Raw genomic sequence first — 16,565 nt, 5'->3', positions numbered from 1 at the left:
AAACTACTCCTATTCAACTTTAATTCAATAATGCAAGTAAATATACCTTTTTTCGTCATTAAATATACAGTCTTAAATTCCGGCAATATTGGAAAGCTCAAAGGAATAAACACGCTACTTACTTCTCGTTTATTGTGTAGTATAAGATAGTATATTTACCTGATAGATGTGAATTTCAAAGCAAGTATAACAGTTGAAACGAAGCAAATAATAAAGAGAACTTCAACACAGGCAATCTAACATACAAACTCAAAACAACAATTAATTCATCCAATTTTTTAAATCATGTCTCGATTAACAAATCTAAGATGAAGTTTCCTTTTAAAACTACACCTTTTGTTAATAATCGTAGGTAACGTTAATTTTCGTAGTGCGTAAACAAATTTTAGTATTGACAGCGAGTTTTCAATTGCTACATTTGCATTTAGAATTTTGTTGCTGATGATTGGTAATCATACAATGTGTTTAATTTTCTCATTCATATCAGGAGACAAATCGATTGTATTTAACTTGCGATAACTTTCGAAAGTCGAAACATTACTTAAACAGATAAAACTGCTCTAGAGATTCTCAAAATCAACCTACTTCAAAATTTCAATGCATCGGCCGGGAATCGAACCCGGGCCGCCCGCGTGGCAGGCGAGCATTCTACCACTGAACCACCGATGCCCATATATACAATTAAGAAACTTTTATCATTCAAATGAATATGTTTTTTAATTAACATATTTATTACGTCGAGAGTGCGAAGTTGATCATCTTCGAACATACTATTTATAACTTGTTAAACAACGAACTTCGAATTAGTTCTGTACTTAGTCTTCGATTTTTTTCGTCTAGTAAACCATCGCAATGATTCCAAATTCATACAAAATTTCTTTAATTTTCAAGTATTTTATGTCTTCGACATTGTGAAGCGGATAACATTCTCGTTCCTTCAATATGCAGTTCAAGTTAAGTACACGTAAATGTTCCTTCATCTCTGCATTCTACAATTTCAGATGTTCTAACAGTGGATTTTTCATTTTAGAGATTACACTTTTCTAATACGACAAAATGGACTACGTTCTTGTAGTTTATGCAATAAATGTTGCAGCTTTCTTTATTCCAAAACATAAAAAACTAACCATTAGACCCTTATTTCATGCTATATAGAATTAATAAGAATCTGTAACATCTTTTCATAGAGAAGATACATTTTCAATTAATATAATATATTTGATAATTCAAATATTGTAGCAGTAGTTTTATGCATGGTTATTTATTTCTGTCTGGTACAGTCAAATTCTTTAATTTGAAAACGAAAAATTATATATTAGAAATTTCACAAACTGGCTCTTACAGTGCAACTATTCACGGAAATTAACAGTGCTCACATTTTCTCAGTTCTTACTAATTTTCAACTCAAGTTTCCAATACGAATAAAAGTATTCCTCCTTGCAGTGCTTAATTATTTAAATATGATGTCCCAACTTAAATTCATGTGGATTGTTAGCCAGCTCTTATTTTCATGCTTCTCTTTACGGATACGAAGCAAATTCACTTTAGGATTGAGCCGAGAGGAGTAATCTCTCTTGTTCTCAATACTTTCAACAAGGATATTATCCTCATTGCCACCAACGTAATGTGACTTCCTTTAGTTCTAATTTTCTCTCTACATGAGACAAAAATACAGTTTCAACTTCAAATATCCAATGAAAAAATTTTCAAATGTAGACCCACCAAAATAATTTTACTATTTGTTCAAATTTTCAACCATAATTTGTTCTTTCATATATTTTAAAAGGACACATTTTATATCTTGCTCCAGAGAAAAGATTTTGCTTTTTTTATTCAGAAAAAGATCATTTCCATTCTCTTCAACTCTAGATCAATAGTACGAGGAAAAATAATTCTTTACGTCTTTCAGAACACAATCATAGATTCCGGTATTATTTGAAAACCCAAACGAATGAACACGTGAGTTACTTCACGTTCATTGTGTAGTATATGGTGGTATCTTCCCTAAAAAATAAGGATTAGAAAATGAATATAGAAGTTGAAACTAAACAAATAATAAAAACGATTTCAACGCATGTAATTCACCACACAGGCCAAAACTACCAGTAAATTAATAAACTTTCTAAAATGATATATCGAATAGCAAAGGTAATATGAATTTTGGTATTAAAAATCTACATTTTGTTAATAGTATTAGGTGGCGTGTGTTTCTGTAGAACATTAATTGAGCTTGATATTTAGAGACTGTTTTCGCTTCTTGTCGTGAATGAAAAGTTGATGATGAAGACACAAATAAGTAATAATTTGCTAAACCATGAAATTACAAAAATTGTTTCATACTCGCTCTTCGATGTTTTCGTGTAACAAACTAGCGTAATATTTTCAGAATCGTACGTAATCTCTTCATTTTCATGCAGGTTATATCCTCAAACTTTTGTTTCGGATATAATCTTGTTCTCACAATATGTAGTTCAAGTTAATTAAACCTAACTAGTCGTTCGTTCCTGCATTCCAAAATGATATATGTTCTAACAGCGAAAATTCCTAAGTTTACGTACGAGACCTGTCTATTGCGAAGAATCACAAAACGGACTACGTACTAGTAGTTTATCCAATAAATGTTTCAAACTGTTTATTCAAAAGCATATAATAAATAACTAATGGACCCTTACTTGATTCACTCTATATAGAATTAATAAGAATCGGTAACATATTTTCGTAAAGTAGCTTTCTTTCAGGTAATATAATATGTTTGTTAAATCAAATATTGTTGCATATTATTAAGCATGATTAATTATTTGAATTTAGTCCAGTCAAATTCTTTTAATTTTAACACGAAAACTATATATTAAAATATTTTAACACCAAGGTGTCTCAGTGCTAGTATTAACGAGAATTACCGTCGTTCCTTGTATTCCCAGTTGTTACAAACTTTTCAACTCACGTTTCCAATACGAATGAAAGTATTCCTTTTTGCAATGTTTAATATTTATGATACGATACCTGAAATCGAATGTCCTAAACTAAATTCATGTAAATTGTTCTCCAGCTCTTAATTTCCCACTTCTTTTTACGCATAGGACGCAAATTTACTTGACGATCGAACCATAAGAAAGAATCTCTTTTGTATCCGCTACCTCAAACAAGAATATTGTTTCCATTGCAATCAACAGAAATACTATATCCGAATTTCTTTTAATTCGGGTTCGCTTGCTACGTGAGACAATCATTTATTTTCAATTTCAGATGCCGAATCGAAAGAATTACTTCAAATGTAGACCCTACAATTTAATTTGTGCATTCATTCAAATCTTCCAACATAATTTTCTTTTTTATGCATTTTAAATTATATATTTTATATCATGTTCAATAGAAAGATTCGCTATGCTTGTTCATAAACTACTCCTATTCAACTTTAATTCAATAATGCAAGTAAATATACCTTTTTTCGTCATTAAATATACAGTCTTAAATTCCGGCAATATTGGAAAGCTCAAAGGAATAAACACGCTACTTACTTCTCGTTTATTGTGTAGTATAAGATAGTATATTTACCTGATAGATGTGAATTTCAAAGCAAGTATAACAGTTGAAACGAAGCAAATAATAAAGAGAACTTCAACACAGGCAATCTAACATACAAACTCAAAACAACAATTAATTCATCCAATTTTTTAAATCATGTCACGATTAACAAATCTAAGATGAAGTTTCCTTTTAAAACTACACCTTTTGTTAATAATCGTAGGTAACGTTAATTTTCGTAGTGCGTAAACAAATTTTAGTATTGACAGCGAGTTTTCAATTGCTACATTTGCATTTAGAATTTTGTTGCTGATGATTGGTAATCATACAATGTGTTTAATTTTCTCATTCATATCAGGAGACAAATCGATTGTGTTTAACTTGCGATAACTTTCGAAAGTCGAAACATTACTTAAACAGATAAAACTGCTCTAGAGATTCTCAAAATCAACCTACTTCAAAATTTCAATGCATCGGCCGGGAATCGAACCCGGGCCGCCCGCGTGGCAGGCGAGCATTCTACCACTGAACCACCGATGCCATATATACAATTAAGAATCTTTTATCATTCAAATGAATATGTTTTTTAATTAACATATTTATTACGTCGAGAGTGCGAAGTTGATCATCTTCGAACATACTATTTATAACTTGTTAAACAACGAACTTCGAATTAGTTCTGTACTTAGTCTTCGATTTTTTTCGTCTAGTAAACCATCGCAATGATTCCAAATTCATACAAAATTTCTTTAATTTTCAAGTATTTTATGTCTTCGACATTGTGAAGCGGATAACATTCTCGTTCCTTCAATATGCAGTTCAAGTTAAGTACACGTAAATGTTCCTTCATCTCTGCATTCTACAATTTCAGATGTTCTAACAGTGGATTTTTCATTTTAGAGATTACACTTTTCTAATACGACAAAATGGACTACGTTCTTCTAGTTTATGCAATAAATGTTGCAGCTTTCTTTATTCCAAAACATAAAAAACTAACCATTAGACCCTTATTTCATGCTATATAGAATTAATAAGAATCTGTAACATCTTTTCATAGAGAAGATACATTTTCAATTAATATAATATATTTGATAATTCAAATATTGTAGCAGTAGTTTTATGCATGGTTATTTATTTCTGTCTGGTACAGTCAAATTCTTTAATTTGAAAACGAAAAATTATATATTAGAAATTTCACAAACTGGCTCTTACAGTGCAACTATTCACGGAAATTAACAGTGCTCACATTTTCTCAGTTCTTACTAATTTTCAACTCAAGTTTCCAATACGAATAAAAGTATTCCTCCTTGCAGTGCTTAATTATTTAAATATGATGTCCCAACTTAAATTCATGTGGATTGTTAGCCAGCTCTTATTTTCATGCTTCTCTTTACGGATACGAAGCAAATTCACTTTAGGATTGAGCCGAGAGGAGTAATCTCTCTTGTTCTCAATACTTTCAACAAGGATATTATCCTCATTGCCACCAACGTAATGTGACTTCCTTTAGTTCTAATTTTCTCTCTACATGAGACAAAAATACAGTTTCAACTTCAAATATCCAATGAAAAAATTTTCAAATGTAGACCCACCAAAATAATTTTACTATTTGTTCAAATTTTCAACCATAATTTGTTCTTTCATATATTTTAAAAGGACACATTTTATATCTTGCTCCAGAGAAAAGATTTTGCTTTTTATATTCAGAAAAAGATCATTTCCATTCTCTTCAACTCTAGATCAATAGTACGAGGAAAAATAATTGTTTACGTCTTTCAGAACACAATCATAGATTCCGGTATTATTTGAAAACCCAAACGAATGAACACGTGAGTTACTTCACGTTCATTGTGTAGTATATGGTGGTATCTTCCCTAAAAAATAAGGATTAGAAAATGAATATAGAAGTTGAAACTAAACAAATAATAAAAACGATTTCAACGCATGTAATTCACCACACAGGCCAAAACTACCAGTAAATTAATAAACTTTCTAAAATGATATATCGAATAGCAAAGGTAATATGAATTTTGGTATTAAAAATCTACATTTTGTTAATAGTATTAGGTGGCGTGTGTTTCTGTAGAACATTAATTGAGCTTGATATTTAGAGACTGTTTTCGCTTCTTGTCGTGAATGAAAAGTTGATGATGAAGACACAAATAAGTAATAAGTTGCTAAACCATGAAATTACAAAAATTGTTTCATACTCGCTCTTCGATGTTTTCGTGTAACAAACTAGCGTAATATTTTCAGAATCGTACGTAATCTCTTCATTTTCATGCAGGTTATATCCTCAAACTTTTGTTTCGGATATAATCTTGTTCTCACAATATGTAGTTCAAGTTAATTAAACCTAACTAGTCGTTCGTTCCTGCATTCCAAAATGATATATGTTCTAACAGCGAAAATTCCTAAGTTTACGTACGAGACCTGTCTATTGCGAAGAATCACAAAACGGACTACGTACTAGTAGTTTATCCAATAAATGTTTCAAACTGTTTATTCAAAAGCATATAATAAATAACTAATGGACCCTTACTTGATTCACTCTATATAGAATTAATAAGAATCGGTAACATATTTTCGTAAAGTAGCTTTCTTTCAGGTAATATAATATGTTTGTTAAATCAAATATTGTTGCATATTATTAAGCATGATTAATTATTTGAATTTAGTCCAGTCAAATTCTTTTAATTTTAACACGAAAACTATATATTAAAATATTTTAACACCAAGGTGTCTCAGTGCTAGTATTAACGAGAATTACCGTCGTTCCTTGTATTCCCAGTTGTTACAAACTTTTCAACTCACGTTTCCAATACGAATGAAAGTATTCCTTTTTGCAATGTTTAATATTTATGATACGATACCTGAAATCGAATGTCCTAAACTAAATTCATGTAAATTGTTCTCCAGCTCTTAATTTCCCACTTCTTTTTACGCATAGGACGCAAATTTACTTGACGATCGAACCATAAGAAAGAATCTCTTTTGTATCCGCTACCTCAAACAAGAATATTGTTTCCATTGCAATCAACAGAAATACTATATCCGAATTTCTTTTAATTCGGGTTCGCTGGCTACGTGAGACAATCATTTATTTTCAATTTCAGATGCCGAATCGAAAGAATTACTTCAAATGTAGACCCTACAATTTAATTTGTGCATTCATTCAAATCTTCCAACATAATTTTCTTTTTTATGCATTTTAAATTATATATTTTATATCATGTTCAATAGAAAGGTTCGCTATGCTTGTTCATAAACTACTCCTATTCAACTTTAATTCAATAATGCAAGTAAATATACCTTTTTTCGTCATTAAATATACAGTCTTAAATTCCGGCAATATTGGAAAGCTCAAAGGAATAAACACGCTACTTACTTCTCGTTTATTGTGTAGTATAAGATAGTATATTTACCTGATAGATGTGAATTTCAAAGCAAGTATAACAGTTGAAACGAAGCAAATAATAAAGAAAACTTCAACACAGGCAATCTAACATACAAACTCAAAACAACAATTAATTCATCCAATTTTTTAAATCATGTCTCGATTAACAAATCTAAGATGAAGTTTCCTTTTAAAACTACACCTTTTGTTAATAATCGTAGCTAACGTTAATTTTCGTAGTGCGTAAACAAATTTTAGTATTGACAGCGAGTTTTCAATTGCTACATTTGCATTTAGAATTTTGTTGCTGATCATTGGTAGTCATACAATGTGTTTAATTTTCTCATTCATATCAGGAGACAAATCGATTGTGTTTAACTTGCGATAACTTTCGAAAGTCGAAACATTACTTAAACAGATAAAACTGCTCTAGAGATTCTCAAAATCAACCTACTTCAAAATTTCAATGCATCGGCCGGGAATCGAACCCAGGCCGCCCGCGTGGCAGGCGAGCATTCTACCACTGAACCACCGATGCCCATATATACAATTAAGAATCTTTTATCATTCAAATGAATATGTTTTTTAATTAACATATTTATTACGTCGAGAGTGCGAAGTTGATCATCTTCGAACATACTATTTATAACTTGTTAAACAACGAACTTCGAATTAGTTCTGTACTTAGTCTTCGATTTTTTTCGTCTAGTAAACCATCGCAATGATTCCAAATTCATACAAAATTTCTTTAATTTTCAAGTATTTTATGTCTTCGACATTGTGAAGCGGATAACATTCTCGTTCCTTCAATATGCAGTTCAAGTTAAGTACACGTAAATGTTCCTTCATCTCTGCATTCTACAATTTCAGATGTTCTAACAGTGGATTTTTCATTTTAGAGATTACACTTTTCTAATACGACAAAATGGACTACGTTCTTCTAGTTTATGCAATAAATGTTGCAGCTTTCTTTATTCCAAAACATAAAAAACTAACCATTAGACCCTTATTTCATGCTATATAGAATTAATAAGAATCTGTAACATCTTTTCATAGAGAAGATACATTTTCAATTAATATAATATATTTGATAATTCAAATATTGTAGCAGTAGTTTTAAGCATGATTATTTATTTCTTTCTGGTACAGTCAAATTCTTTAATTTGAAAAAGAAAATTATATATTAGAAATTTCACAAACTGGCTCTTACAGTGCAACTATTCATGGAAATTAACAGTGCTCACACTTTCTCAGTTCTTGCTAATTTTCAACTCAAGTTTCCAATACGAATAAAAGTATTCCTCCTTGCAGTGCTTAATTATTTAAATATGATGTCCCAACTTAAATTCATGTGGATTGTTAGCCAGCTCTTATTTTCATGCTTCTCTTTACGGATACGAAGCAAATTCACTTTAGGATTGAGCCGAGAGGAGTAATCTCTCTTGTTCTCAATACTTTCAACAAGGATATTATCCTCATTGCCACCAACGTAATGTGACTTCCTTTAGTTCTAATTTTCTCTCTACATGAGACGAAAATACAGTTTCAACTTCAAATATCCAATGAAAAAATTTTCAAATGTAGACCCACCAAAATAATTTTACTATTTGTTCAAATTTTCAACCATAATTTGTTCTTTCATATATTTTAAAAGGACACATTTTATATCTTGCTCCAGAGAAAAGATTTTGCTTTTTTTATTCAGAAAAAGATCATTTCCATTCTCTTCAACTCTAGATCAATAGTACGAGGAAAAATAATTGTTTACGTCTTTCAGAACACAATCATAGATTCCGGTATTATTTGAAAACCCAAACGAATGAACACGTGAGTTACTTCACGTTCATTGTGTAGTATATGGTGGTATCTTCCCTAAAAAATAAGGATTAGAAAATGAATATAGAAGTTGAAACTAAACAAATAATAAAAAAGATTTCAACGCATGTAATTCACCACACAGGCCAAAACTACCAGTAAATTAATAAACTTTCTAAAATGATATATCGAATAGCAAAGGTAATATGAAGTTTGGTATTAAAAATTTACATTTTGTTAATAGTATTAGGTGGCGTGTGTTTCTGTAGAACATTAATTGAGCTTGATATTTAGAGACTGTTTTCGCTTCTTGTCGTGAATGAAAAGTTGATGATGAAGACACAAATAAGTAATAAGTTGCTAAACCATGAAATTACAAAAATTGTTTCATACTCGCTCTTCGATGTTTTCGTGTAACAAACTAGCGTAATATTTTCAGAATCGTACGTAATCTCTTCATTTTCATGCAGGTTATATCCTCAAAATTTTGTTTCGGATATAATCTTGTTCTCAGAATATGCAGTTCAAGTTAATTAAACCTAACTAGTCGTTCGTTCCTGCATTCCAAAATGATATATGTTCTAACAGCGAAAATTCCTAACTTTACGTACGAGACCTGTCTAATGCGAAGAATCACAAAACGGACTACGTACTAGTAGTTTATCCAATAAATGTTTCAAACTGTTTATTCAAAAGCATATAATAAATAACTAATGGACCCTTACTTGATTCACTCTATATAGAATTAATAAGAATCGGTAACATATTTTCGTAAAGTAGCTTTCTTTCGGGTAATATAATATGTTTGTTAAATCAAATATTGTTGCATATTATTAAGCATGATTAATTATTTGAATTTAGTCCAGTCAAATTCTTTTAATTTTAACACGAAAACTATATATTAAAATATTTTAACACCAAGGTGTCTCAGTGCTAGTATTAACGAGAATTACCGTCGTTCCTTGTATTCCCAGTTGTTACAAACTTTTCAACTCACGTTTCCAATACGAATGAAAGTATTCCTTTTTGCAATGTTTAATATTTATGATACGATACCTGAAATCGAATGTCCTAAACTAAATTCATGTAAATTGTTCTCCAGCTCTTAATTTCCCACTTCTTTTTACGCATAGGACGCAAATTTACTTGACGATCGAACCATAAGAAAGAATCTCTTTTGTATCCGCTACCTCAAACAAGAATATTGTTTCCATTGCAATCAACAGAAATACTATATCCGAATTTCTTTTAATTCGGGTTCGCTGGCTACGTGAGACAATCATTTATTTTCAATTTCAGATGCCGAATCGAAAGAATTACTTCAAATGTAGACCCTACAATTTAATTTGTGCATTCATTCAAATCTTCCAACATAATTTTCTTTTTTATGCATTTTAAATTATATATTTTATATCATGTTCAATAGAAAGGTTCGCTATGCTTGTTCATAAACTACTCCTATTCAACTTTAATTCAATAATGCAAGTAAATATACCTTTTTTCGTCATTAAATATACAGTCTTAAATTCCGGCAATATTGGAAAGCTCAAAGGAATAAACACGCTACTTACTTCTCGTTTATTGTGTAGTATAAGATAGTATATTTACCTGATAGATGTGAATTTCAAAGCAAGTATAACAGTTGAAACGAAGCAAATAATAAAGAAAACTTCAACACAGGCAATCTAACATACAAACTCAAAACAACAATTAATTCATCCAATTTTTTAAATCATGTCTCGATTAACAAATCTAAGATGAAGTTTCCTTTTAAAACTACACCTTTTGTTAATAATCGTAGCTAACGTTAATTTTCGTAGTGCGTAAACAAATTTTAGTATTGACAGCGAGTTTTCAATTGCTACATTTGCATTTAGAATTTTGTTGCTGATGATTGGTAATCATACAATGTGTTTAATTTTCTCATTCATATCAGGAGACAAATCGATTGTGTTTAACTTGCGATAACTTTCGAAAGTCGAAACATTACTTAAACAGATAAAACTGCTCTAGAGATTCTCAAAATCAACCTACTTCAAAATTTCAATGCATCGGCCGGGAATCGAACCCGGGCCGCCCGCGTGGCAGGCGAGCATTCTACCACTGAACCACCGATGCCCATATATACAATTAAGAAACTTTTATCATTCAAATGAATATGTTTTTTAATTAACATATTTATTACGTCGAGAGTGCGAAGTTGATCATCTTCGAACATACTATTTATAACTTGTTAAACAACGAACTTCGAATTAGTTCTGTACTTAGTCTTCGATTTTTTTCGTCTAGTAAACCATCGCAATGATTCCAAATTCATACAAAATTTCTTTAATTTTCAAGTATTTTATGTCTTCGACATTGTGAAGCGGATAACATTCTCGTTCCTTCAATATGCAGTTCAAGTTAAGTACACGTAAATGTTCCTTCATCTCTGCATTCTACAATTTCAGATGTTCTAACAGTGGATTTTTCATTTTAGAGATTACACTTTTCTAATACGACAAAATGGACTACGTTCTTGTAGTTTATGCAATAAATGTTGCAGCTTTCTTTATTCCAAAACATAAAAAACTAACCATTAGACCCTTATTTCATGCTATATAGAATTAATAAGAATCTGTAACATCTTTTCATAGAGAAGATACATTTTCAATTAATATAATATATTTGATAATTCAAATATTGTAGCAGTAGTTTTATGCATGGTTATTTATTTCTGTCTGGTACAGTCAAATTCTTTAATTTGAAAACGAAAAATTATATATTAGAAATTTCACAAACTGGCTCTTACAGTGCAACTATTCACGGAAATTAACAGTGCTCACATTTTCTCAGTTCTTACTAATTTTCAACTCAAGTTTCCAATACGAATAAAAGTATTCCTCCTTGCAGTGCTTAATTATTTAAATATGATGTCCCAACTTAAATTCATGTGGATTGTTAGCCAGCTCTTATTTTCATGCTTCTCTTTACGGATACGAAGCAAATTCACTTTAGGATTGAGCCGGGAGGAGTAATCTCTCTTGTTCTCAATACTTTCAACAAGGATATTATTCTCATTGCCACCAACGTAATGTGACTTCCTTTAGTTCTAATTTTCTCTCTACATGAGACAAAAATACAGTTTCAACTTCAAATATCCAATGAAAAAATTTTCAAATGTAGACCCACCAAAATAATTTTACTATTTGTTCAAATTTTCAACCATAATTTGTTCTTTCATATATTTTAAAAGGACACATTTTATATCTTGCTCCAGAGAAAAGATTTTGCTTTTTTTATTCAGAAAAAGATCATTTCCATTCTCTTCAACTCTAGATCAATAGTACGAGGAAAAATAATTGTTTACGTCTTTCAGAACACAATCATAGATTCCGGTATTATTTGAAAACCCAAACGAATGAACACGTGAGTTACTTCACGTTCATTGTGTAGTATATGGTGGTATCTTCCCTAAAAAATAAGGATTAGAAAATGAATATAGAAGTTGAAACTAAACAAATAATAAAAACGATTTCAACGCATGTAATTCACCACACAGGCCAAAACTACCAGTAAATTAATAAACTTTCTAAAATGATATATCGAATAGCAAAGGTAATATGAATTTTGGTATTAAAAATCTACATTTTGTTAATAGTATTAGGTGGCGTGTGTTTCTGTAGAACATTAATTGAGCTTGATATTTAGAGACTGTTTTCGCTTCTGGTCGTGAATGAAAAGTTGATGATGAAGACACAAATAAGTAATAAGTTGCTAAACCATGAAATTACAAAAATTGTTTCATACTCGCTCTTCGATGTTTTCGTGTAACAAACTAGCGTAATATTTTCAGAATCGTACGTAATCTCTTCATTTTCATGCAGGTTATATCCTCAAAATTTTGTTTCGGATATAATCTTGTTCTCACAATATGTAGTTCAAGTTAATTAAACCTAACTAGTCGTTCGTTCCTCCATTCCAAAATGATATATGTTCTAACAGCGAAAATTCCTAAGTTTACGTACGAGACCTATCTATTGCGAAGAATCACAAAACGGACTACGTACTAGTAGTTTATCCAATAAATGTTTCAAACTGTTTATTCAAAAGCATATAATAAATAACTAATGGACCCTTACTTGATTCACTCTATATAGAATTAATAAGAATCGGTAACATATTTTCGTAAAGTAGCTTTCTTTCGGATAATATAATATGTTTGTTAAATCAAATATTGTTGCATATTATTAAGCATGATTAATTATTTGAATTTAGTCCAGTCAAATTCTTTTAATTTTAACACGAAAACTATATATTAAAATATTTTAACACCAAGGTGTCTCAGTGCTAGTATTAACGAGAATTACCGTCGTTCCTTGTATTCCCAGTTGTTACAAACTTTTCAACTCACGTTTCCAATACGAATGAAAGTATTCCTTTTTGCAATGTTTAATATTTATGATACGATACCTGAAATCGAATGTCCTAAACTAAATTCATGTAAATTGTTCTCCAGCTCTTAATTTCCCACTTCTTTTTACGCATAGGACGCAAATTTACTTGACGATCGAACCATAAGAAAGAATCTCTTTTGTATCCGCTACCTCAAACAAGAATATTGTTTCCATTGCAATCAACAGAAATACTATATCCGAATTTCTTTTAATTCGGGTTCGCTTGCTACGTGAGACAATCATTTATTTTCAATTTCAGATGCCGAATCGAAAGAATTACTTCAAATGTAGACCCTACAATTTAATTTGTGCATTCATTCAAATCTTCCAACATAATTTTCTTTTTTATGCATTTTAAATTATATATTTTATATCATGTTCAATAGAAAGGTTCGCTATGCTTGTTCATAAACTACTCCTATTCAACTTTAATTCAATAATGCAAGTAAATATACCTTTTTTCGTCATTAAATATACAGTCTTAAATTCCGGCAATATTGGAAAGCTCAAAGGAATAAACACGCTACTTACTTCTCGTTTATTGTGTAGTATAAGATAGTATATTTACCTGATAGATGTGAATTTCAAAGCAAGTATAACAGTTGAAACGAAGCAAATAATAAAGAAAACTTCAACACAGGCAATCTAACATACAAACTCAAAACAACAATTAATTCATCCAATTTTTTAAATCATGTCTCGATTAACAAATCTAAGATGAAGTTTCCTTTTAAAACTACACCTTTTGTTAATAATCGTAGCTAACGTTAATTTTCGTAGTGCGTAAACAAATTTTAGTATTGACAGCGAGTTTTCAATTGCTACATTTGCATTTAGAATTTTGTTGCTGATGATTGGTAATCATACAATGTGTTTAATTTTCTCATTCATATCAGGAGACAAATCGATTGTGTTTAACTTGCGATAACTTTCGAAAGTCGAAACATTACTTAAACAGATAAAACTGCTCTAGAGATTCTCAAAATCAACCTACTTCAAAATTTCAATGCATCGGCCGGGAATCGAACCCGGGCCGCCCGCGTGGCAGGCGAGCATTCTACCACTGAACCACCGATGCCCATATATACAATTAAGAAACTTTTATCATTCAAATGAATATGTTTTTTAATTAACATATTTATTACGTCGAGAGTGCGAAGTTGATCATCTTCGAACATACTATTTATAACTTGTTAAACAACGAACTTCGAATTAGTTCTGTACTTAGTCTTCGATTTTTTTCGTCTAGTAAACCATCGCAATGATTCCAAATTCATACAAAATTTCTTTAATTTTCAAGTATTTTATGTCTTCGACATTGTGAAGCGGATAACATTCTCGTTCCTTCAATATGCAGTTCAAGTTAAGTACACGTAAATGTTCCTTCATCTCTGCATTCTACAATTTCAGATGTTCTAACAGTGGATTTTTCATTTTAGAGATTACACTTTTCTAATACGACAAAATGGACTACGTTCTTCTAGTTTATGCAATAAATGTTGCAGCTTTCTTTATTCCAAAACATAAAAAACTAACCATTAGACCCTTATTTCATGCTATATAGAATTAATAAGAATCTGTAACATCTTTTCATAGAGAAGATACATTTTCAATTAATATAATATATTTGATAATTCAACTATTGTAGCAGTAGTTTTAAGCATGATTATTTATTTCTTTCTGGTACAGTCAAATTCTTTAATTTGAAAAAGAAAATTATATATTAGAAATTTCACAAACTGGCTCTTACAGTGCAACTATTCATGGAAATTAACAGTGCTCACACTTTCTCAGTTCTTGCTAATTTTCAACTCAAGTTTCCAATACGAATAAAAGTATTCCTCCTTGCAGTGCTTAATTATTTAAATATGATGTCCCAACTTAAATTCATGTGGATTGTTAGCCAGCTCTTATTTTCATGCTTCTCTTTACGGATACGAAGCAAATTCACTTTAGGATTGAGCCGAGAGGAGTAATCTCTCTTGTTCTCAATACTTTCAACAAGGATATTATCCTCATTGCCACCAACGTAATGTGACTTCCTTTAGTTCTAATTTTCTCTCTACATGAGACGAAAATACAGTTTCAACTTCAAATATCCAATGAAAAAATTTTCAAATGTAGACCCACCAAAATAATTTTACTATTTGTTCAAATTTTCAACCATAATTTGTTCTTTCATATATTTTAAAAGGACACATTTTATATCTTGCTCCAGAGAAAAGATTTTGCTTTTTTTATTCAGAAAAAGATCATTTCCATTCTCTTCAACTCTAGATCAATAGTACGAGGAAAAATAATTGTTTACGTCTTTCAGAACACAATCATAGATTCCGGTATTATTTGAAAACCCAAACGAATGAACACGTGAGTTACTTCACGTTCATTGTGTAGTATATGGTGGTATCTTCCCTAAAAAATAAGGATTAGAAAATGAATATAGAAGTTGAAACTAAACAAATAATAAAAAAGATTTCAACGCATGTAATTCACCACACAGGCCAAAACTACCAGTAAATTAATAAACTTTCTAAAATGATATATCGAATAGCAAAGGTAATATGAAGTTTGGTATTAAAAATTTACATTTTGTTAATAGTATTAGGTGGCGTGTGTTTCTGTAGAACATTAATTGAGCTTGATATTTAGAGACTGTTTTCGCTTCTTGTCGTGAATGAAAAGTTGATGATGAAGACACAAATAAGTAATAAGTTGCTAAACCATGAAATTACAAAAATTGTTTCATACTCGCTCTTCGATGTTTTCGTGTAACAAACTAGCGTAATATTTTCAGAATCGTACGTAATCTCTTCATTTTCATGCAGGTTATATCCTCAAAATTTTGTTTCGGATATAATCTTGTTCTCAGAATAAGCAGTTCAAGTTAATTAAACCTAACTAGTCGTTCGTTCCTGCATTCCAAAATGATATATGTTCTAACAGCGAAAATTCCTAACTTTACGTACGAGACCTGTCTAATGCGAAGAATCACAAAACGGACTACGTACTAGTAGTTTATCCAATAAATGTTTCAAACTGTTTATTCAAAAGCATATAATAAATAACTAATGGACCCTTACTTGATTCACTCTATATAGAATTAATAAGAATCGGTAACATATTTTCGTAAAGTAGCTTTCTTTCGGGTAATATAATATGTTTGTTAAATCAAATATTGTTGCATATTATTAAGCATGATTAATTATTTGAATTTAGTCCAGTCAAATTCTTTTAATTTTAACACGAAAACTATATATTAAAATATTTTAACACCAAGGTGTCTCAGTGCTAGTATTAACGAGAATTACCGTCGTTCCTTGTATTCCCAGTTGTTACAAACTTTTCAACTCACGTTTCCAATACGAATGAAAGTATTCCTTTTTGCAATGTTT

The 16,565-nt window shown here is 30.5% G+C and overlaps 1 protein-coding gene and 5 non-coding genes across 6 annotated transcripts in view; all 6 read right to left on the bottom strand.

Annotated features, from left to right (window-relative positions):
• Positions 1–16,565, bottom strand: part of LOC145692493 (uncharacterized) — a 154,862-nt gene that overhangs the window by 89,696 nt on the left and 48,601 nt on the right. The window lies entirely within an intron of this gene.
• TRNAG-GCC (transfer RNA glycine (anticodon GCC)) lies at positions 599–669 on the bottom strand. The gene has a single exon. It is a non-coding gene; the product is annotated as a tRNA-Gly (tRNA).
• On the bottom strand, positions 3,995–4,065 carry TRNAG-GCC (transfer RNA glycine (anticodon GCC)). Its single transcript has one exon. It is a non-coding gene; the product is annotated as a tRNA-Gly (tRNA).
• Positions 7,390–7,460, bottom strand: TRNAG-GCC (transfer RNA glycine (anticodon GCC)). The gene has a single exon. It is a non-coding gene; the product is annotated as a tRNA-Gly (tRNA).
• Positions 10,785–10,855, bottom strand: TRNAG-GCC (transfer RNA glycine (anticodon GCC)). The gene has a single exon. It is a non-coding gene; the product is annotated as a tRNA-Gly (tRNA).
• Positions 14,181–14,251, bottom strand: TRNAG-GCC (transfer RNA glycine (anticodon GCC)). Its single transcript has one exon. It is a non-coding gene; the product is annotated as a tRNA-Gly (tRNA).

The sequence above is a fragment of the Thermobia domestica genome, chromosome 8 (genome assembly GCF_964235325.1).
Source record: "Thermobia domestica chromosome 8, izTheDome1.hap1.1, whole genome shotgun sequence".
NCBI lineage: Eukaryota > Metazoa > Arthropoda > Insecta > Zygentoma > Lepismatidae > Thermobia > Thermobia domestica.
This window is presented reverse-complemented; position numbering and strand designations above follow the sequence as displayed.